At 37.0% G+C, this 17,767-nt stretch overlaps 1 pseudogene; it reads left to right on the forward strand.

The window, feature by feature from the left end:
* Nucleotides 1–231: 231 nt before the first annotated feature.
* LOC109109390 lies at nt 232–17,300 on the forward strand (annotated as a pseudogene).
* Nucleotides 17,301–17,767: the final 467 nt, after the last annotated feature.

Genomic DNA, 17,767 nt, shown 5'->3' on the forward strand with positions numbered 1-17,767 from the left:
CAGTAGTGCAATTTATATATATATATATATATATATATATATATATATATACAGCGAATACAAACAGATGATTTAACTCTGGTTGATGGCATTTTTCCCATTATTAAGTTCTGCACAATTTTTATTTATTGTTTAAAAAATATATATTTACTGTCTTTTCACTGTGCCTCCGCTACTGACTTTTATTTTGACATGTTTCCTGAGCCGGTGACATTTACACTGGGCCTTAAACGTTCTCCCTTCACAGTTTATTATGCAGTGATTGTATAAGAAGTTCACATACTAAATAGCAGTACACAGCAAAACTAAAACGAGATCTTAATGGATTTCACGTTAAACGAATAAATCATTTAAAAGTGTCGGGTCGTTGTTTATCGTTGTGCTTTTTAAAAGTCTGAGTTGAGTTGAAGGCGACCAACAATAATAATATGCTAGCAGTTACCACTTAGCACACAAACCTATACTATTAGATAAATCACCCTTTAAATAATTTTAAACTCGAAATGAAATAATCAATATAACCACATTTTCTTCAAATGAATATGTGTGTCGTGTTGTTATTGTGTTACTTTAATACTGGTAGCTGTTGTAGTGTTGTGTTGTTGTGTATGACTTTTGTTAAGGTCGTTTTAGGGGTAATTGTTCAGTACAGATGTTTTCAACATTTAAAAGAGATATTTATGACAGAAAAATACTCTTTAAAACGTGATTCCTAATGTAAGCTATTATCATTCTACGGTTTCTCTGTTTTAAAATACTTTTACTCTGGTGTCTAAGTAATCAAACATATTCAAAGGTTGCAGTCTTAGATGATCCTTATTCACAGTTACTTGGCAATGGCAGTAGAAGGTAACAAGGACCAGGCCATGGCTCCCTTGTCCAGCCCTGTCAGCGCCCTTACTCCTGGAGTCCAAGAAGACAATGGCCTTTCCATCCCAGGAAGCAGTAAGGAAGAGCCAGCAGCTACGTGTCCAGAGAATGCAGGGTCACAGAATCCTAGAAAATCCCAGGCCCTTCTCCAGATCAACCGTCAGGTGATCCAGTCAGTGGACCGCAACTCACAGGCTGCTGAGCTGCAGGGATTGGAAGTGGCTGTGTATGACCAGGATGTTCTCGAGCAAGGTGTGTTGCAGCAGGTGGACAGGGCCATTCAGCAGGCCAACCAGGCAGCAGCCAAAGCTGAGGCCGAGAAAGAATATGAGTCTGTCCTGGATGACGTCAGGTGAATTTATGCTTGCTTTATCGATCTTGAAACAATGTGCATTATGTATGTCTGTCAAAAGATGATGTTTCAGTGTTGAAATTTAAGCTAAATGTAATTGTGTTAGTTTGTAATGCATTTTAGGTCATGTTCAACTGCTTTGAAACACATCAACAAAATTTTAGAGCAGTTAGCCCCTTATGCTGCCTCTAGCAAAGACATCAGTAGGAAAATGTCTGTCAAACGACAAAAAGAGAACAGGGAAAGCATAAAATATTTATTTATTTATTTTGCTTGGTTTAGCCTGTACCACTATGGATTTTATGTTGCTGGACATGTATCAGATAAAATGAGAAGGCTAAATCCATTTTAAATTATTATTTTAAAATGATATTTTATATTAAATATATTTTCACATTAGCTTTCTAATTAGATAAAGAGCTTATACTATTTCAATAATGTGTTGTTTTTTGAAAATCCTTACTGTACAATACTTCATGTTGTCTTTTACAGGAGAAGTAGTTAAAAAAGATCAGAGCCAAGCAGAAGAGACTGCAGGCTGTTCTTGACGGAAAGGATATCCAGAAGCTTGAGGCAGAATTATTGATTGAGGATGACGAAGTTAAGTTTGAAGCACAGTTTCGTTCAGAAGCTTTAGGTGCATTGTTATCCTTAACATTTAAATGTATTGGAGCATCATATGCTCTTTTGATCTTGCTGAACAAACATTTTGTGTATACAAAGGTGTTACATATTTTACACTTAAATGTTTGTATCTTGTAAAGTTTTCTTATTGTATTTGTTTTAATATTAGTATTAATATGCTTGTGTAGAACTAATAGTGGTATTTATACAATAGTGATTCTTGCACGTCTCTTGTTTAGCCTGTATATGCTCCCACTAAGTCAAATAATGAGAAAGAACCAAACAACTAAAAACCAAGTCAGGAATCTTGGTGTGATTCTGGAGACAGACCCTAGTTTCAGTAGTCATGTCAAAGCAGAAACTAAATCTAAAAAACTACAGCATACTATCATCTAAAAAACATTGCAAGAATTAGATGTTTTTGTTTCCAGTCAAGACTTGGAGAAACTTGTTCATGCCTTTATCACCAGCAGGGTGGACTATTGTAATGGTCTCCTCATCGGCCTTCCCAAAAAGACCATTGGACAGCTGCAGCTCATCCAGAATGCTGCTGACAGGATTCTGACTAGAACCAGAAAATCTGAGCATATCACACCAGTCCTCAGGTCCTTACACTGGCTTCCAGTTACATTTAGGATTGATTTTAAAGTACTTTTAGTCATTTATAAATCACTCAATGACCTAGGACCAAAATATATTGCAGATATGTTCACTGAATATAAACCTAACAGACCACTCAGATCATTAGGATCGAGTCAGTTAGAAATTACCAAGGGGTTCACACAAAACAAGGGGAGTCCGCCTTTAGTTACTATGCTGCCGGCAGTTGGAATCAGCTTCCAGAAGAGATCAGATGTGCTAAAACATTAGTAACATTTAAATCTAGACTGACTGCACTGTATTTTACATATTCACTGTATTTTATGTAAAATCATTTTCTATTTTTTACTGTTTTAAATTCATTTTAAATAAGTCAATGTTAAAACTTTTAAAGTTTTAAAATTGCTTGTTTTATTTTTGTTATTATTTTTCTTCATGATCATTTTACTTTCTTTTATGTAAAGCACTTTGAATTACCATTGTGTACGAAATGTGCTATATAAATAAACCTGTCTTGCCTTGCCTAGAGGGGCGTCTGAAGTTTTTTTTTTTTTTTTTTTTGTACAATATTTTTTTTTTACCTTATTTTAACTAGATATTGTTTTCTAGACATATAAAAACTTCACAGCTTATCGTCAGTTTATAAGAACTTGATGACCTGAAATAAATTATAATATTGACAATTATAGTTGTTAAATGTTAAATAAAATGAATATCAACTTCAAAAATAGATAATGAACATTCAAAAGTGCTTTATACTAAGTGCTTCCAGAGCTGATTCATTCATGAAAAAACACTCTCTACACATTTAAACAGAGTTTTACAAAAAGTCTGCATCATGGAAACATATATATAATTTAATTTATCTTATTGTCGTTCTTTCAATGTTTACAATAATATGGTTTTGTGTGCCTAACAGTGGTACTATTCTACACTGTTTGTATCTGTTAGAACCAGGCCCATCCACTTTGAGCAGCATCTTTATGCCAGCTCAGGAGTATGAATGTGAAGAGCTCATCCGCACAGGTCACATGACCCCCTTCGGTTCACAGATCCCTCAGAAGCAAGAGAAGAAAGAGCCTTGAAAGGTTATGCTCAGCGAGAACTCCAGATTCGACAAGTACCTCGCCGACCAAGCCATGTTAGCGGATAGCAGGAAGAGACCCATCTTAAAGAAGAAGATCACTAAGAAGCACTCAGGACAGACCACAGGTGGCAAAGAGCAAAAGAACAGATCGCTCTCCAGCAAAGATAAGAAGCTCCAAAAGTGAAAGCATAAGCTACAGAGGACCGCCCTGAAGGCTCACCCCAAAGCCAAGCCCAAGGTGGAGAAGGAGCTGCCCCGAGCCAGGAGGAGGAAAGGCGATGGGGAGCAGACGTCCGACAGCAAGGGTTCAGAGTACATCCCGAGCGATGAGCTGATGGATCCCGAGGAACCAGAGATGATGAGTTCTGGGTGGATGAAGATGAAGAATACCAACTTAAATCATACAAGAAGAAGAACCAGGCCAAAACTAGGAAGCCCAAGAAGGAGGATAAGAACAATGAATACATCCCTAGCAGCTCAGAGGATGAAGACTCTCAGAAAGGAGGGAAAGTCTAGAAATTTAAAGATGATGGAGATATTGAGTATTACAGGCAAAGGATTAGGTAAGTTTAGTCTGAATCCATCATTTCATAAACCGTCCCAATCATTACAGTCAAAGGCCATTCATATGTTTAGTTACTTTCCCTAGCATGTATGCTAGAACAGATAACCTAATCCACTGATGAGATTGGCAGCTGTTCCTTGACTAAGCAAATTCTATGCCTATTCATATTTTCTCATTATGGTATACATGTATTTATTCCAGTGTTAACGTGCAAATAGATGGAAGCAAACCTAACAAGATTTATGCATTTGTATTTATAGTAAGTAAATTGAGTTGGCATATGCTCTCTCTCCATATTTCTCCACTATGGTTGGTTTAAATGTGAATGCGGCCACTCATTTCTGCTATAGTGGAGCGCAAGCAATGCTGAGCAGTGGAATAAAGGGGGAAAAACATAATTAACTGAACCAATGCTTAGTCTTGACTTAATTACAAGTGCAGTCTCGGAAGCCCCAGATAAAGGGAACAGTTTCATTGCAGAGTGACAGGATCAACCCCAAATGAAGATGGATTTTTTTTCCCTACACTCCTCTCTGTGTACCTTTCTTGGGGAGCTCAAACTCCTAATTGTCTGTATCAATCTTAATTTGCCTTTCTGACGACACTGCCACTAACTGCTGTAGCTTTCCCTGAAGCCAGAAGTGGGTCAATTAAATCTGGCCTGCTGGAATGAGGGGCAGAGGAAGGGAAAGGTCTCTCGCTCTCTCTCTCTTCAGTTTCTGTCTTTGTCTGTCTGTAGTTCTCTGGCTAGGAAATTAAAATCAGAGTCCGGGGACTTTTGGTACCTTGTAAACTTTCCCGTAGGAGGCATCTTTAACAGAGTCAGATTTTAAATGTCAGCAGTAGACTTGTTTTAGTTTAAGATTGTTAATCAAATACGTTATGTGAAGTCTTCAGTATGGGAAATGTCTGTGGAGTCTGCCGTTTAACGTGACACTGTGTCCACACCAGTCGGTGGTCCGTTTCTATTTTAGACATGCAACACAGCTACTCGAGACACTTTGCTACTGAACTGTAGTCTTCTGCTTAGTGGTTGACCAAAATGAATTTTTTGATCTGATATCATGGAGAGCAGGGTGGTTGTAGGCCAATATAAAGCAGATAAATGTGATATTGTATATCACATTTAATATAAAGACAGTTAATAGCACAGGCTGCAGTGAAATTTTACATACAGTACACACTGAATGTGACACAACGGCAAACTGGGTTTAGCTCAGCTTAGTTTGAAATCAACTTGTTAAAAATCAGCCACAAAATTCATAATAATATGGCCAATGGGATAATTGAAAAAGGCCAAATATTGGCAAGGCTGATATATACTGGTCAACAACTACTCATGCTTAATGCTAATTGGTCTGTATTGGTGAATGTTCAGTGATGATGTTCCACTTCAAAGGGCTTCAAGTTGATGCCAGTAATGGTTTTGTTGTGGTTTTGTCTTCTTGCAGGAAGTGGAAAAGGCAAAGACTTTGGGAAAAAGAGGCAAACAGAGAAGCAGGAGAGGATGAGTCCGAGGAGGGTGACGCAGAATTTGATGGAGGATTTAAAATGCCTGGTTTCCTCTGGAAGAAACTCTTCAAGTATGTCTCACACAAATCACACATACTGTCATAATGAAAGAAAAGAACCAATAAGTCTTGTTTTCTTACACATGCATACAATGTGAAATATTAACTGTGTACAGAAATTTTATGAATCCTGAAAGCTAAGCTGTAAATAAGGGGGGGGTGAAGCGCTTTAGACTTAGAAAGAAGGACTCGGCTGTTGTGTTCTAGTTGTGTTTTACAGCACATCAATTGGGCAACACTTATGCCCCATTTATCCAGAATCAATAGTGATAATGGCCCTATGATTAATTCATCAGCCACTGTGTTTGTGTTTGTGCTGGGGCTGCATTTTGTGCGACAAAACGTTTGCTTTTGTTGTCCAGGTATCAGCAGACAGGTGTCAGGTGGATGTGGGAACTGCACTGCCAGCAAGCAGGAGGCATTCTGGGAGATGAGATGGGCCTGGGCAAGACCATCCAGATAATTGCCTTCCTGGCAGGCCTAAGCTACAGCAAGCTCAAAACACGTGGCTCCAATTACAGTCAAGGGACTCCACATGGTCATACGTTTTTAGTTTGTTTATCTGCTGTATTTATGGAAATTTGTTTCAACTTTTGAGTAAAAAAAAAGGACTAAAAAACATTTTCTATATATCTACAGTATATCTATCTATCTATCTATCTATCTATCTATCTATCTATCTGTATAGTGAAAGTGAAGTGAAAAGTGAAAGTGACATACAGACAAGTATGGTGACCCATACTCAGAATTGTTTGTTTGCATTTAATCAGTATTAATTGTCTGCATTTAAACAATCAAAAGTGCACACACACATATATATATACAGTATATATATATATATTTTTTTTAATTTTAAAATTTATCTCTAAATTAATTTTAATCTAAATCTAAATTTAATCTAAGGCAGAAATGGGCTTCCATAATAATTGGACCTACTATCATTCCTCATTCTGTCTTTTCTTTGAGTCTTGTCCTTTCCAAAACCTGATCATCACCATCATCATCAGCCACCCTGTCACACATGCACACATACATGTGAACAAACACTCATAAACACTAACACACATAAACACAGACGTCAGACGTCTCCCCTACCCCTCCCAGACTCAGAGTCTCGATTGCGATGAATATTTCAGCAGCTGGATTGCTGGTGGAGAGAGGTTTGGCGTGAATTATTAAACACGTTTCAATTATGATATTCCTCTAATTCTCTTAGTGGCGACATCAAAGGAGAAACAAGGACGTGACATGAAAGAGAGACTGTTCGTTGAGCGGGGAGGGTGGAAAATTAAACATGAAACGTAATTAAACATGTTTCAAGTAATGCCTTTTTACTTTTTTTTGCTTTTCTTGCCATATACACTCGGGGTGGAGGCCCTCCTGGATGGTCAATAAGCTGTCTGGCGTCGCTCATCCACAAATTGATTGTTTGCAAACTCAATTATGGCTCACTATCAATGGCTTTCACAATCCGGAATATCATATCAAGCCGTAATGCTCCCAAAGCCATTTAGTGCATTTCGTCAGTTCATCTCTTTTAGTGAACACTCACATAGAGAGGAAGAGCAGAACTGTGTAGTGTAGCAGAGCTGTGGCGTAAGCTCATGGGGTTCATCACCTTTAAGTTAATGTGCGTAATAGCAAGTAAAACATTTGTAGGTGGATTTCATCAAAAAGGAATATGGATAATAAGCCAGTAATGTAAATTTGCTCCACTGTGATATAGGTTACATAACTGAAAATAAACCTAACTTCCTGTTCAGTGAGTGACTCAGATGGTGATTCAGTAACAAGTTTGATGGATTCAGTTCAGTGAAAGGTTAAGCTACACTGTTTTTGATACACTAAAACAAACTGACAACACATTGTAGCAACACATTCATTCCATATTTTTTTCTAATATATATATATATATATACACGCACACATATATAACTACATATATATATATATATATATATATATATATATATATATATATACACTTATATCACACACTCATAATATTTGTAATTTTTTGTTGTTTTTTAATGCATTCTAAAATACTAATTTAGTGCTCAATAAACATTTCTTCAAAATAAAAAAAACTACCTAATTATTTTTGTGGAAACTTACTTATTTTTTTTTTATTGAAGGTAAAAAAAAAACAGCATTTATTTGAATTAAGAAATCTTTTGTGACATTATAAATGTCTTTACTGTCACTTTTGATAAATTTAATGCATCCTTGCTTAATAACGAATAAATGAATTATACTGTTAAAAAGTTTGGGTCAGTAAGACTTTTAAAAAATAAATTAATAATTTATTTTTAAAAAGTCATACTGAACCAAACTTTTCAATAGTATTGTTCATTCATTCATTTGCTTCGCCGATGAAGAAAGGGATGTGGTAATGATAATTAACTGAAGGCTTTTGTTTACCCCATATGAAAACCAGGCGATGGGTCCCATATTAAAAAACCAAGTACACACTAAAACTAGTAATCCAATTCTCATAGTTTCTCCCATGTTGTGACCACATTCTCCTCTCATGTAGGTATGCTGGATTGGGGCCCACGGTTATTGTATGTCCAGCTACAGTCATGCATCAGTGGGTGAAAGAGTTCCACACTTGATGGCCTCCATTCCGTGTTGCTGTCCTCCACGACACGGGCTCCTTCACCAGCAAAAGGGTGATTCACACTCTGCTGGAACCGAGAACATCCATTCTTTGGACTTCCATAATGTAAACTGTTTTGTTCCCCCCTGAAACTTTTCCATCCAAAGAAGCAACATGACAACAAGATTAAGATGAACTGTGTCGCTTCGGCCTGTAACGTTTATGCCAGCGTGAGATTTTCCCCTTGTCAGCAACTATCCTAGTGTGTGCAGTCGAATTGGCTCCAAGGAAATGTTAAATTAATTAAAGCTAAGGTAGCAGGAGCTGCTGTTGGGCGGCTGTGAAGTGTTTACTGTGACTGGTCTTCACTGCCCCCTCCCCATCCTGCCTGACACAGTGATTAATGGGGGTTGTTGTCTGGCAGTCCGTGCTTTGCCCTCTAGGTGGAGAGTTGGTCTCAAGAGCTTGTGGGAGAGAGACAGAGGAACGTTTATGCAGTGTTGGCACCTAATGATACCGCCTTCACGCTAACACTAACACTCCTGTAGAGCATATGTACCTGATTAATTGGCTACAAAGTAAAAAAAAAGTGTGGAGGGGGGCTGGGAACAGAGGTTAGTCGCTTTGCACGCCTATAATTGGAACACACTTGAGACCGTTCATGTGAGACATCAAAGCAGACATATAGACTAGTTCTGATGAAGACGCTATCACAGGGGGCCTGATACCAGCAACCTATCGCAATTTCCTCTATTTAATTAACAGCCAAAAAAGACATTGTTGTGCTAGTGAGTTTACTTTCTGTTACGTTTTACCCCTTTATTCCTCATTTTCAGGAGAAGCTCATCCTCCGGGCCAGTCATGGCATCCTCATCACTTCCTACTCATACATCCCCATTATGCAAGATTACATCCAGAAGTATGACTGGCATTATGTCATCCTGGATGAGGGCCACAAAATTAGAAACCCCAATGCCAGGGTTACTATGGCATGCAAGCAGGTGACCGTTGCTTTCTTTATAAGAGATTTTTCCCTCATGTTATAATCAAACTGCCAATTAAAATCTCATGGGTCTTGAAAAGAACACAAGACCTTAAAGAAGACCTTAAAAGAAATTATCTTAGTTCCAGCTCCAGTGCTATTGATTGCTTTATTAAAAAATTAATTGGAAATTTCGCAACACTTTGATTTGGTATTGAATGAACTGAAGCTAATGGAGTTTTAAAACCAAATTTATCATAAAAGGGACTTTATTGTCAAGTAGTATTTAACTGCTTGCAAAGGTAAGGTCTAAAACTATTTTGATTACTTGATCAACTTGCGTCTCGTAAATTATGATTGGATTGTCACTGATTTTTATTTATTTATTTTTTATTTATTTTTTTTTAGTTCCAGACACCCCACCATTTTATCCTCTCTGGCTCACCCATGCAAAACAACCTCAAAGAGCTGTGGTCGCTTTTTGACTTTGTGTTTCCAGGGAAGCTGGGGACTCTGCCTGTCTTCATGGAGCAGTTCTCTGTACCCATTACCATGGGAGGATACGCTAATGTGTCTCCATTGCAGGTGAACCACTCATTACCCAGAGCTTATTTATCAATACAGTTCAATTTCTCTTATTAGTCATATATAAACCTATAATCTACACCAAATATAACAGGATAATAAATGCAGAACACATTGTATATTACAGAGATAGAAGGGCCTGTATTAATTCAAAGGCATATAAAAACCTTCTAACAGTATAGTGATGGCTGTATGGTGAATGGAATCTAGATGTGCCATTATTAGGAAACCTTTTTAATAACACACTTACTTTATGGATTTCATTTCCGAACTGCTTTAAAAGGCTATTGATGTTTTCTCTGCCAATAATAAAAACCTTTACTAATTATTAATGTTATTAAATGGTTGTAGATAGCTAACCCCTGACTCATGGCATTTTCTCCTTTCCCAGCTGTCTGGACAGTCCTGCTGACCAACCTCATACGTTCATAAATTTCGTTTTTAGTGGATATTCATTTGAGAAATGAGAGATTTTAAAATCTTGCAATTAGAATTTACACTTTATGCAGTATGTATTTCTTTGCACCAAAAATATAAACATGAAAAATGAACATCCATCCAAGCACTAATTAAAATCACTTTGCATTTTCATGTATGTATGTGTGTGTTTGTGAAATATTCTTCTACTTTAAAAAACTGGGTTTCAGAATTTAAATCTGGAGATAAAAAATTAAACCTTTTGAATTTTAAGATTTAAAAAAATATATATATATATATATATATATATATATATATATATATATATATATATATATATATATATATATATATATATATAAAATTAAGATTTTCCTTTTATAATTATGCATGCCGTTTTTAACAACTTTATATACAGAGGAACTACATGTAATTTTTGTACTTTTAAAAATTAATTTGTTATATTGCTGGACCATTTAAAATGAAATTGTGGAATGAAAGTTTTTTTTTTTATTGTTTAAAAAAAAAAGATTGATGCTTTACAAGTCCAGAAGGAAGGAAAGTTTTAAGCACTTTTGCAGCCAGCTCCTTTACTGAAGCATATGCTTTATCACTACTTATTCACACATCTCTCTCTGTCTGTCTCTTTCTGTATCTCTCTCTCTTTTGTCCTCTCAAATGGGCCCTAATCCAAGCTCGTTGTATGCCCTGCAGTGTTGTGGTTCAACTGCAGGCTTTCTTTTGATCTGAAAACCTCTTTAAATTACAGCTAAATGGCATTTGGCCTAACGCTGGATCAGGAGAACATTATTGATAAAAGAGTGCAGCCCCCCTTTGGAGTCCAGCAGCACTCTTATGAATATTTAATGTGTCAATCTGCTGATAGAAGGAGAGAAAGAGAACAAGCGGCTGTTGACATGCCTCAGGACACACAAATTTGTTTGCCTTTCATAAAGTGTTTTGAAGTGGATGCTTGTTAATTAACTAAAAACATAAATAGATTTTAGTTGGTGTGTTTGCTTGCAAAACGTTAAAACATATATGCTGTTGTTTAAAAGTTTGGGCTCTATAAAAATGTTGTCTTGAAAGAATGATCCTCACCAAAGATGCAGTATTTGATAAATACAGTAAAAAAAAGAAAGAAAGAAAGAAAGAAAGAAACAGCCATATTTGTAATATTAAAATTGAAAACAACCTTTTTAATATATTATATTTTATATTTTAAAATGTAATTTATTCATGTGATGGCAAAGCTGAATTTCCAGCAGCCATTACTGCAGTCTTCAGTGTCACATGATCCTTCAGAAATCATTCTAATTTTCTGATTTGCTGCTCAAGAAACATTTATTTTTATTTTCAATGATGAAAGCACTTGTGCTGCTTGATATTTCTGTGAAAACTGGTGCAAATCTTCAGGATTCTTTGTTGAATAAAGTTTAAAAACAGCATTTATTTGAAAATAGAAACATTATTAACATTATAAGCATGATCTTTATTGTCACGAGCCATTTTAGACTTTGTTTTCATGTTGCAGGGGGAATGTTGTTATTGATTTGTTGTTAATGTATTTATTTTTTAATTTCTATTTCTTAAGATCCAGACAGCCTATAAATGTGCTTGTGTTCTTCGTGACACAATTAACCCTTACCTGCTGAGAAGAATGGAGGCTGATGTGAAAGCAAACCTTTCTTTACCTGACAAAAACAAACAGGTGCCCATACAATACATATTACAGATAAATCTATACTCCACTGTGTATCTTGCATTTAGTAACTTGCATTTCAGACACAGTTTAGCCAGTTATTTTGTAACTCTGTTTTCTCTAAAAAATAGTTCTAAATGAAGCCAGAGCATCAAGCTTTATGTCACCAAGCAATTCTAGAAGATCAGAAAGATGCAAACATTGAAACTTCCTACTGTTGTTTTAAATGTTGAGTAATGAGATATATGTTGCCTTTCAGCCAATCATCAACAGTTACAGTCTATAATGTTTTATTGTCTGAACAGGTCCTGTTCTGCAGATTAACGGAAGATCAGCGGCAGGTTTACCAGAATTTTCTGGACTCCAAAGAGGTTTATCAGATTCTGAATGGAGACATGCAGGTAGTAGATCTATGTGTAAAACACCAATGTGATAGTTTTAAATTTAAAAGTGTCCCACTTATTCTTTAACCAGTCTTTTGAGAGCAGTGACATGCTGTAATGTTATACTGTATGTTCACATACATGTTTAAAATCTTGTAGAGAGAAACATTTAAAGAGCTTCTGGAATTTGCGCAGTGGAATGTTTGAACACTCCAATTGTAGCAGTTGGATTCAAACATCAAAATCTAATTTAAACCTCAAAATCAAGTTTAACCATTAAAAATATATATATATTTAAGGCATTTTTTGTTTGGTAAAATTCATAAGATTAAAAAAAAAAAAGTGTGGCTGTCATTAAAGCAAAAGTGAGTCCAACTGTACAAATACTCACTTAACTAACTTTTCATGCATTTGTTATGCTGATTATGTCACTGTGTAATGAAAAAACTGTTAAGTTAGAAAACTGTAAAAGACTTTGATCTTCACTTTATATTCATAATATGTGTACAGATACAATTTCTTTACTGATAATTACCTTGTCACAAGCATGCAGAATCTGTTTCGTTGATAAATGTTGTGTCAGTCTTATACAACTGTGAAGATGCTTGTTGCATTAAAAAACAGTCCCTGTGATCTATTGATTCTCTTTGTGTGTGAATTGTCACAGCAAGGAGATGCTCCTTTATATGAACTATTCATCACAATGCTCCAAATGTGTTTTGTGGAGGCAAAAGCTGTGGGTTGCAGAGCAGTTTACAAACCCCTCTTATGTGGTCACAAACTCCATTAAGCCACATATATAATGCAAAGACTTCTGCATTTACTTTAAGGAAGAGACTTTACTTTGCTCTGGTCAATTACCTTCATTAAATTAACCAGGTTTATTAATATTAAGATTTGTGTTTCCTATTTCTTACAAGGAAAGAGAATTGTTTTTCTCCCTCCATTAAATGTATTAACATATCCATCCAGTGTATTAATCTCAATTCCCCACCCTGTGGTTCTAGATTTTCTCAGGCCTCATAGTTCTGAGAAAGATCTGCAACCACCCGGATGTGTTCACAGGCAGGCCGCGGTTGCTCCGAGGCATCCCTGACGATCAGCTGACTGAGAAGGAGCACTTTGGTTACTGGAAACGCTCTGGGAAGATGATTGTGGTGGAGTCACTGCTGCGCCTGTGGTTCAAACAGGGACACAGAGTTTTGCTTTTCACCCAATCCAGGCAGGTCAATAAGAGAGGTGTGCAAAAAAAGGCTAGAAAAATATTTTGCAGGAAGGCAGTGATATGATTGATATGGATGATTTTAGCCAAATCCATCCAAATAGATCCATCAGCCTTCGCTGAAGTAAAGATGTGCGAATAAACCAACAGTATTGATGGATAAGCTGCACTCTCGCTATCTCCAGCAGCACCACTAAAGGACCAATAAAGTTTATTATGTCATTTTGCCCTCTAATAGAATTCATTAGGAGATCTTATTGCATTGTAGGGTGTCTGTCAGGACCCAGCTGTCTTTGTTCAATAGAAATGAGATTTGGCTTCAGAGAGAACCTAAAAACCCACACAGTTGGTACTTCTGTACATGTAATATTAATCTCACTTAATCCTATTAGCACTAATCCTGTTCTCAATGCTCTGTCTGAAACCATTTCTCCCACACACACAGATGCTGGAGATCTTGGAGGTGTTCGTGAGGGAGAATGGCTTCTTGTATCTCAAAATGGATGGCACTACTACCATTGTATCCAGGCAGCCTCTGATCACTCAGTACAACCAGGTGAACATGATCACCATGCTTGTTTTATGCTCTCTGTGATGGTTAAGGAGCTTTTAAACCAACTTTTTTTATATGTGTGTTTTTCCAGAACAAAGACATCTTCATCTTGCTCCTGACAACAAGAGTTGGAGGTTTGGGAGTCAATCTGACTGGAGCCAACAGGGTTATTATCTACAACCCCGACTGGAACCCCAGCACAGACACTCAGGTCGGCCAAAGCAGTATCTCACATCCAGAACGCATGTTCTTGCTGTATATCTAATGCAAAAATTCCGCTTAAAGCAGGCAGCGTTGATCGTTATTGATGTGAACTATTGACCTCTTCCCGTAGGCTCGTGAACGTGCCTGGAGGATTGGGCAGAAGCAGCAGGTGACAGTTTACAGGCTGCTGACAGCTGGAACAATTGAGGAGAAGATTTACTACAGGTTGGTTTCCTAGGATTGGGCAGAGATGGAGCTTATAATAGTAAGGAGGACTATTATAATCCATAATGTCCTACTTCTGTCTGCAGGAGCTCAATAGACAGTAATTGAAATGCATTATTTTTTTAATTAGATATCAACACGATTTGCTAATTGGTCGCTAAAGGCTGTCATAGACTACTGGGTTATTTGTAGGGAGGCAATGGGAATTTCGAAAGGACTGTGAAGAGCGGGATTGTTTGCATATTAATTTTGCAATTTCAAGCTAACCCGAGACACTATGCATTTGTTGAGCAGATAAACCATCCAGCAGGGTGAGATTGTGGCATGTCAGTGTTTAGGCTATAAAGGAAATAATTCAGGAAATGTGGGACTAGGGTGTATCATAACGATGATTTAAAAAAAAAAAAGTACAGTATTTCTTGTCTCTTTCCATAGACAAATCTTCAAACTGTGTTTCACCAACCGAGTGCTAAAGGATCCTAAGCAGAGTCGGTTTTTCAAGTCTAATGACATTTATGAACTTTTCACGCTGAGCAATCCTGACGGCTCCCAGGGAACAGAAACCAGTGCAATATTTGCAGGTAATTCATGGATATATTAACAATTTGAACATATTATCTTTGCAAGAACAGCTCTGTTCATTTGGCTGATGTCACAAAGAGAACATGTGCTGAAATCAGGCAATGTAAATACGGTTTAAAAACATTTTATTGGTACACTGTCAGAAGAAAAAAGCTTGTCACTGGGCCAGTACCCTTAAAGAGACAACTTTTTACCTCAAGTACCCCAAAAAGCTTATTATTATATTAAAGTAGTAATATGAGCCCTTAAGTTACTATATTTAACCATTTAGGGATAAATAACATACAACATACATAATAACATACAGTTTTGCCCCTGAAGGTACAGTTTTAGCACTTTTTTTCCCCTGAAAGTGTAAATAAATAACTCTATTATATTATGTTGTTGTTTTTTTCTTATTTTATAGGCACAGGGTCAGATGTGCAGGTTCCAAAAAGACACAAGACCTCCCGTCCTTCTCAGGGGAGCTCAAGACCATCATTGTCTCATTCATCTGCATTTTGCGTTGAAGACCAAGATACCACATCTCTGTCAGAAAACAGAAACTCTACCTCAGTCAACAGCTGTCCAACAACAATGCTTCCGGGTCACAGAACAATAACCTTGAACCTCATTCCACAGCTCTAGTAAAGATCATTCTCCTGCGAACAGCCCTCAAAAGCACAGAGAGAAGAAAAGGCACTGTGAAACACCAGAAAAGGACACGTTACCCTCAGACAGACACAAGTGCAAGCATAAAAAGCGCAAGCACTCTGAAGACGCCAAGTTTGAGGGCTGCCACATTTCTCACCTGGTGAAGAAACTGAGGTACAAGAGGAGGATGAAAAAATGAGAAAAAGAGTGATGATTATGTTCTCGCCAAGCTCTTTAGAAAAAGTCAGGGATACACAGCATCATGAAGCATGACACCATCATGGAGGCATTGAAACCGGACTATGTGATTGTAGAAGCTGAAGCAAATAGGGTTTCGAAGGATGCGCTGAGAGCTCTGAAGATCTCCAGGCAAAACTGCAGGCTTTCTTTCTCAAGGGGTCTACAACAGCAACCCCACCTCCAGTCAAGTATGTCTATTTTTTGTTGTTATATCATAAAATTTTATTAATAACATGAGGCTGTTTTAACATCCATTTTGCTTTTAGGAGAAGGTTTGGGCAGAAGAAAAACTCACTTCTGTCTCAGTCATCTGGGACAACAGCAAAAGCAGCAGAGAAATGCAAGGTATGTCAATATGGACACAATATCCTGTGAACCCCCAAAAGAATAATAAACGGTTGTTGAGCACTCATGCAGTGTTGTTATTTTTTTTAATTTTTTTTTTTAATATAGGATGCAGATGTTATAAAGAAGTCAGTTGTAAAGAAGCCAGGATCTGCTGCTCACTTCAGCTGTGAAGGAGCGCAGGAGGAGTCTGGTTCTCTGTCCTCATCCTCTCTCTTTGCTAGAATGAAGGCCAGGAATCACCTCAATCATCCCCAGAGACAAGAGGATGAGGAAGAGGAAGAGAGAGAGTCTACTGCCGTGCATGCTACCCCCACAGAACACGATGAGCTTTTGGTTGACCAGAGAAACTTTGTGGTCTTCCAAGCTCAGGTGGATGGCCAGGCGAGCACCAAGGAGATCCTGGAGTACTTCACCTCGAGACTCACTTCCACACAAACACCAGTGTTCAGAGAACTGCTAAGGAATATTTGTGAGTTCCACAGACTTCCTGGACAGCAAGGGATGTAGAAACTTAAAGCTGACTACAGGTAAACGGAGCGGCGCCTATGACAAGCTATTAACTGAGAAACTCCAAATGGAATGTATACATCACACTTGGGAACACAGGTGATTCGATGCATCAGTTACTTTAAGATTACAAAATGTGTAAATACAATTCATTTCAATAAACTTCCTAGAACTTTCCAGGCTGGCTGTAAAAAGTACAAAATAATTGTATTGGCCCTATTATTATGGTAAAACGCTCCAATTGTATGAAAAAAAACTTTTGTTTTTGTAAAATTCCTGGAAATTACTTGAACTTGGGGATCTCTTGAAAATGTGTTATTCATGTAATTATTATTGAGACCAGTACTTTTTTTTATTCTATACTATGTTATAATACTATTACAGTATTATTGTAATACTATTGTAATCTTTTTCTATTCACTCAATTATTGGTTCTCAGTTCTACCAATAATTTGGCAATAATGGAAAATATACATTTTATATAGGGTTTCTACCCTATAAATGTGCTTGGTGCCAATTTGTTTACATGACATTTTAGTAAGTGAAGGTGATTTAGAAACTTATAAAATCAATATTATTTAATATCTTGAAGAGTATCTACCTCTGCCTTCCTCTTACTGTTTGTTCAGTAAGAACAAATTAAATTTAATGTAATTGCAATGTGTAAAGCCAGTGATGGTGCTGAGGGAATATTGTACACATTTTTACAATTAAATTGATTCATTAAAAGTTACCCAATAAAGATCACCCTTTACATCAACTCCTTAGTACACTTTATTAATATGATCTAGGAAATGTAATGCATCACAAGATGATGAGCCGAAAGATACTCCACCTCACGGGGGCTTATTGGATCTCATTTTAAAAAGAACTATGATTTTCTGTTGTTGCACATTAATCACAATGCCATGGCCTC

This window comes from Cyprinus carpio, chromosome B13, assembly GCF_018340385.1.
Source record: "Cyprinus carpio isolate SPL01 chromosome B13, ASM1834038v1, whole genome shotgun sequence".
Classification (NCBI taxonomy): Eukaryota; Metazoa; Chordata; class Actinopteri; order Cypriniformes; family Cyprinidae; genus Cyprinus; species Cyprinus carpio.